The sequence below is a fragment of the Tupaia chinensis genome, unplaced genomic scaffold (genome assembly GCF_000334495.1).
Source record: "Tupaia chinensis unplaced genomic scaffold, TupChi_1.0 Scaffold000187_1, whole genome shotgun sequence".
NCBI lineage: Eukaryota > Metazoa > Chordata > Mammalia > Scandentia > Tupaiidae > Tupaia > Tupaia belangeri.
Window position 1 is genome coordinate 822837 of NW_006159662.1, and position 6775 is coordinate 829611.

Consider the following 6775-nt stretch of genomic DNA (forward strand, 5'->3'; position numbering starts at 1 on the left):
TCCTTACTCCTCTGCCCAGTGTCAGAGATCCCAAGGGGCCAGCTGGAGCAAAAAGCAAAGGGCAGTTCGCTGATGCAGCCAGCCCTCCACCTCCACCCGTTCCTATTTGCCACGGCTTGTCCCTCCCCAGCCAGGGGTCTCTCTTACAGGCAGATTCATGCTCTAATATCGTGGTGATTTGGACTGATCGGAACCTGGTGTTTCCGCAGAGGAGATAAAAATCTGCCTCAGAATTTTTAAAACTCAAAGCCAGATTGTAGAGAGAAAAAAAAAGCATAATTAGGATAAAAAGAGGACGGATGTTTTTTGTAAAAGGGTAGGGGTGGGGATGTTGGAGAAGACAGAAGGGTCTTTGCTGAGATTCCCCCGGTTCATGGCAGAAAGCTTTCCTATGCTTTGACTGTTTAGAAGTACAGAACGTGTCTAAATCTCACTCACATGCAGAGTTCACTTTTAACACCACACCCATCTTAGTACAAGAAATTCAGAATGACAGTCCCTCTGAGGCTCCATAGACCATCAATCTCTCTTGAAACTCAGCCAGCCCAATTTAGCTGCTTGCTCATTATTCTATTGTGCTGTGGCTGGAGAGGAGAGGAGGAATAAGAGAAGAGGGAAAAAAAGAAAACTTCAAAAAAGGAAAAGAGGAAGAAGTTGAGAGTTATCGACTGAAATCACTGTGGTGAATTTCAGTTGCAACTCTATGGCTGATGGTTTTTTATTAGAAGAAAGTGGTTCCCAATTCCACTGCTAATTGTGTGCAGTAAACAGGCAGCTTGAGATCACTTCCCAGACACTGTCATTTTCAATATTACCTTTATTTCGTCAATAACAAGGGAGTCAGGATCAGTGAAGTATGAAATTTTGCCCTTAGAAAATGGGTACAATTATTGCAGATTTGAGAGTGAAGGAGTATGGGCCATAAAAAAAAAAATCCATTTTATAGATGCAGATCAGCATTCATTTAGTTACATTGGTATTAATCGCCTTACATTTCTCTGTACTGCCGCCAGCCCATGGCCTGCTGGTTAAGGGGGCTAGATCCCACATGTGTGCTGGAGTCCTAGACTCAGGGGCTTGAGAGACACGCCAGGCACAAAATCAGGACAGAAGGAGAAATAGAGGAGAAGGGATTGTGCCATGACCATGCCCCACGTGGGGTGCTTTTTCACACACACCCCGCACACACACATCTGTCTCTCTCCAGTGAGTACATGCAGTGTCTGGACAAAAAAAAAGAAAAAGAAAAACTTGTTTGGGCTGGCCCTGTAGTGCAGCGGTTAAAGGAGCTGGATCACACATGGTCAACTGCAGCTTGAATCTTGGCCCCAGTGGCTTGAAAAACATGCTGGACATGTGTGTGCTTGCATGTCCAAAATCTTAACAGGATGGCGACATGGAGGTAAAGGGATTGTGGCATGGCCAAGCCCCGTGAGGGGGTGATTTCTCCCTCTCCCACTCTCTCTCTGTCTCCCACTGGCAAACTCGCATTCCCTCTCTGGCAATTAAAAAAGGAAAAAAAAAATCCTTATGTTACTTTGGTCTAAAAGGAAGGCCTAGAGGAATATTTTGGCAGAAAAGCAAAAATGCTTCTCACCAAGCCTTTTTTTTTTTTTTTTTTTGAGAGATTTTTGCTATAGGGCACGTGCGCTTGCCAGAAAGAGAGAGACAGAGAGACAGAAAGTGAGAAATCACAACCCCCCCCCCAGGAGGGATGGCCACACCACAATCCCTTATCCTCCATTCTCCTTTGAGGATCTTGGGCATGCATACACATGCGCCCGGCATGAGTTTAAGCCACCAGATCCAGGACTCCAACCGTGGTCAACTACATGGGAGTTCAGTGGTATAGCCATTACATCAACTGCTGGTTCCACTAGGCCTTCCTACAATCAATTTTGGGCTGGACTTCTACACTGTATGTGTCAAAAAAAAAAAAATACAGACCATAAATTATCTTGATCATGTAACAGAGACTAATGGGGGATGGTGACTTTGCTGTAGTAAGAGGTCACAGAGTACTTTCATGTGGTTGTTTGACCATGACAGTTACCTAAGCAAGGCTTGTGGAATGTCATAGGAGAGTTGACTACACTTGCAAAGGTCCAAAATGGACCTGAAAGGGAGAGAACGGCCTACCTTCACCTGAACCGTATTGTCAACGTTGACATGATATTAATAAGCAGATGTGTTGTTACTTACATCAGAGCTAAAAATGGAACACAGAAGACTCGCCAGTGTGAATTTGAATCACACTTGGAGTACTATTATGAGAGGTAATCGCTCATTACCGTGAGAGTGGGCCCTGACAGTGGAGAGGACTGGGGACGCACTGGTTAAGACCCAAGTGCCTGCCACAAGGTGCAGGCTGAAGGAAGCCTCCAGATCACAGTGAAGACAAAAAATCAGAATGGACAACAGAGGAGAAACAATGAGTGACTTCGGTAACTGTTTTTCTCTTACACAGACAAGCCCTCATTGTTTGTGGCCACTACCCTGCCTGTCTCTAAAATCTAGTGATTCATAAACATATGTGGATGCCACCGTGCCAATAATTACCTAACATTAACCGCTCTCCCAAATAAGCGTGTCAGCGAATCATCCACCACACCTGGAGAGGCACAGGTGATATAAAATAAGCCAAATCAGCATTTTTCACCACTTGCCTGGAAGAAACCATCAGTCTGAGTGAGTGGTTTTTTTTTTGGTTTGGTTTGGGTTTTTTTGTTTGTTTTTTTTTTTGTTTGTTTTTTTGTTTTTTTGTTTTTTTGTCACTTCACTACTAAGTAATGGGATGAAGTCAGAAAGTATCTTTCTACAACTCAAGCTCGTTGCCAGTAAGAGGTAGGCAGAGGCTTATCCTCACCCCACCCTTGAGCCGCACATTCTGATTTGATTTTGCACAGTGGAAGATGGAGCTTGTCACTGGTTCCAACACTTCTGCTCCCCGTCACTGTTAATTGGATGCCTATGTTCAGCGAAGTCGAAGTGTGGAAGATACAGGGCACGTAGGATGGACTGTCTGTGCGCTCCCTGTCTCTCGAGCTTTCTGTAAGCCTCCTTAGTCCACTGCTCTCCCCTCCCTCCCTTTCTCTGCCCCCCACAGAATGTAACTAAGTGTGGCACAGTCCAAGTTAAAAATGTAATCAGGGAAAGTGCTTCTGTCAGGTAGTCGGCCGCTGATCACAGCCAGTGAGCCAGCGCCAGGCGCCATCAGGCACGATGACACATTTGGCACCTGTCTTGAATAGTGAAGAAGAAAAAGCACAGGCAACAGGGGAGACGTGGTCTTCCCTATTTCAGGCCATAAATTAGCAAGCCAGAACTGTACTACTCTTAGCCCTTGTCCTTAATTAGTACTGTTGGAGGCTAGGACTTACCTGGAGCATGGGAAACGATTCCCATTGTTGTGATCCTTGCATTCTTAGTGGCTGTACCTCACATTTCTCTTCTGGCCTGCAAGCTGCCTAGGCCAGCAACATCCATCCTTTGAGATTTGAAAACTGCTCAGCTGGGCCTGGACTTTTGCCCACATATCTTTGCTCAGTACCCCTATAACTCTCTGGTCTTGACAGAAGAGGTCAAACTGGGTCCTGCCTCCTTAGTGTAGAAAGTCCAATGGCTACAACAGAAATATGGGTTCTCTACTCTGCTTTTCTTTCCTGCATTCTCTCTGACATCGGGAAGGTTATATTGTCCTGCAACTACAGATTTACCATTGCTCAGAAAAGCGTATCTGTGTGTGTGTGTGTCTGTGTCCATGTCCGTGTGTGTGGTGTGTGTGCTTGCGCATGTGTGTGCCTTTTCCCCCATCGGAAGCTTGTCTTCCCCTCTCCTCCTACCTACTTGCTGTCACTGCAAGCAAGTCTAAGCCCTGAGTCTGCCTTTGAAAATCACAGCAGAGAGACTGGGCAGCTTTTCAAAACTGACAGTTGTTCAAGGGAAGAAAATTAGCTGAAGTTTTTTTTCTGGGGGAAGCTTTGAGAAGATCCAGAAGCCGAGGCAGATAGAGGAAGAGGGAGGGAGGAAAGCCAGAGAGATGAAAAAGAATTGAGCTGGAAATACGAATTGTCTAGTCTAGGAGTTTTTGAAAGAGAGGCTTCTTCCCCCAACCCTGGCGTCTATGGAATGAACAATACAATCTCTTTATTCACACCCCCTCTTTCTCATCTCTATCCCACCTTTTCATCTCCTTCCTGCTTATTTCATGCTCATCCCAGATCTGAGCACAGATTTGTCAGATAGATAAAAGCCCGGGTACCCAGTCAGGGTTGGTGGTCTGTGCTTTACTCCACGTCAACACCACACTGGCCCCTTGTTGGATTCCTCTGCCAACGAGGCCAGGCTAAGAAAGGGCAATCTGAAAATGGACTTTGATGACAATCTGGGTGTGGCTAGCAGAGGGAATGGGGATTCCGACTTCCATTTCCCAATCTTCCCCATTAGAGACTGGCTTGGCTGATTTGGGCAAAGCTGTTATTTTAGTTGTTTCTGAATCCCTCGACTGGCAGCTCCAGGGAGCCTCTCCACTGCTCAGAATCAGAAGCCCAAGATGAATGGTTTCTGAGAAAGCTAATCCAGAAGGTCACCTCCAGGTTCCTTTTCCCTCATGCCAAAGCCTGGTCCTCAGCTGCCATGAGCTGAGCAAAGACCTTAGTCAGAGAGAAAGTCAGTGTTATTCATTCAACGAGGACAGACACTCGCAACTTCCCAGATGATCGAAACAAATCAGCCAAGAGCCAGAGGCGGTCTCAACCCTTAACACTCTCCTTTAACCCACCCAAGTCCTCATTTATCCTGGTTTCCCAAGTGGCTGATTTTTTGCATGCAAGCCCCCCTAAAAACATGCTTGCTATGTGCCAAATACTTTACATACACTTGTCAGTTCATGGCTCCCACTTCTGTAGCTGTAGAAGTCGAATTTCAAAATGGCCTCCTACGATTTCCACCCATCATCAATACACACCTCTCCTAATTATTCAATCAAAGGCAAATATTGATACGGCTATAAAGGGATTTTGTGGATGTAGTTTAAGTCCCAGATCAACCTTGGGATAGGGAGATTATCCAATGAGCCTGATCTAATTACATAGGCCCTTTAAAGTTGGACATTTTCTTGGGCCAATTGAAGAAGAGGAAGTCACAGTATGATAGGATTTGATGCTCCATTGCTGACTCGAATATGGAGGGGCATGTGACAAGGGAGGTGAGCGACCTTTAGAAGCCAAGACTGGTCAGAAAGTACCATCAAAACTGTCTCAAAAAGCTCAACACATTCTTGGTTTTTATAGGTCGCAGGGACTGATTTACACAAGCTACAATCAATCAGAGCCAATTGCTTTCCCCTGAGTAATTCTCCTGATTCTTGTTTTACTTCAAAAACCCATTCCTGGTTTCTCAGCCAACCATTCCTGAAACAGATCTATGTGTACTATGACACAGCACTTGGGCAATGGTTCTCATGAGAGGCCTTTCTTAATTTCAAAATGACTGCAGTCCTGCTAAACCTTAAACTGGTCTGCTTCAATTTGAGGCCTAGAACTCCGAGATTTTCCTCTTCTGGATGAACATTTCTGACTACCCTTACCCACTCTGGTCTCTCCTTGACTATAGACATCCTCTCCAAATATGCACTTTTTTATGATTGTCTACTATGTCCAGACCTAACTTTACTGCTTCTATCTGGAGTTTCATGTGAGAATGAATGGCCACTCGATCTTGGCACAATAAGCCCCTAGCTTGCACATGGCCATTCTAATACATCTGTTTTATGGTTTGCCATAGGGTAGAACCAGCATAAATATCTGTGGAACAAATCATTGGGAACAGATGACACCAGGCTTTGGGGCTGTTAGTCAATAGCCTATTAGCTCCTTTGAAAATGGCCTCGAACCAAAACAATTCCAAGTATAAAATCACCCAACCAACCTATAACTTGTCTCCTCCTCTTTATAAAAGTCTAGAGCTAAATTACACTGCTGAAACCATCTGAAACTTGGAGCTAGGATATTCTTCCTATTGCAGTAGCCTTAGTAAAATCAATTCAAAAAAAGAAGGAAAGCTGAGAAAATGTCATTTGCCAAGAAGAGGGAATTTCTTCAGCTTCCTGTGTTTTTTCAGGAAGTGCAGCCAAGAAATATTGCATTAAAGAAAAATGGGAAACACAGAGACCTGGACTTAGCCAAAGCAACCCCTGCTCTGCCCCTTGGCAGGTACTGACCTGTATTTTTGCGTATGATTCTTCATTAAGTTGGAGGCTGATGCTAGCCTGCGGATTCTGCCGAAGTCGACCTGCGTATGCCTAAGAGCCCCACTGGGGATACCATTCTAAACAGCTGTGGTTTTAGTGGAGCAGAAGTTACTTACCTGTTATTATAGGCAGGCCGGCACACACACACATGTGCCTAATGAAAACCACAGTGTGGAAAAAGGCCTTGCTCTTTCTGTGCCCTGTCACTTGGCAGAATGTCCGACAGTGGAAATGTGAAATCAGGACAGAACTGAATCTGAGTACTTCGCAGAGAGATGCCAGCATGCAGGACTCACAATCCCTGAAGGGGGGTTTTGGTGGCCAAGCACTGGGGGGCAGCCAGGAGAATTTGGCTTGAGCAAGAAGCAAAGTTAAGTCCCTAGAAAAAGGCCTATTTTACTGGCTTCACTAGTAATAAACCAGATAATAAATTTGGGAAGCCCCAGGAAATAGAACATAGAGGACTGTGGCTCCTAAAAAAAAAAAAAAAAAAAAAAAAAAAAAAAAAAAGCCAAGAGAAAGAAA

At 44.9% G+C, this 6775-nt stretch overlaps 1 protein-coding gene across 1 annotated transcript in view; it reads left to right on the forward strand.

Moving 5' to 3' along the window:
* Positions 1–6775, forward strand: part of FAM20A (FAM20A golgi associated secretory pathway pseudokinase) — a gene marked incomplete in the record, with an annotated part of 54879 nt that overhangs the window by 1251 nt on the left and 46853 nt on the right.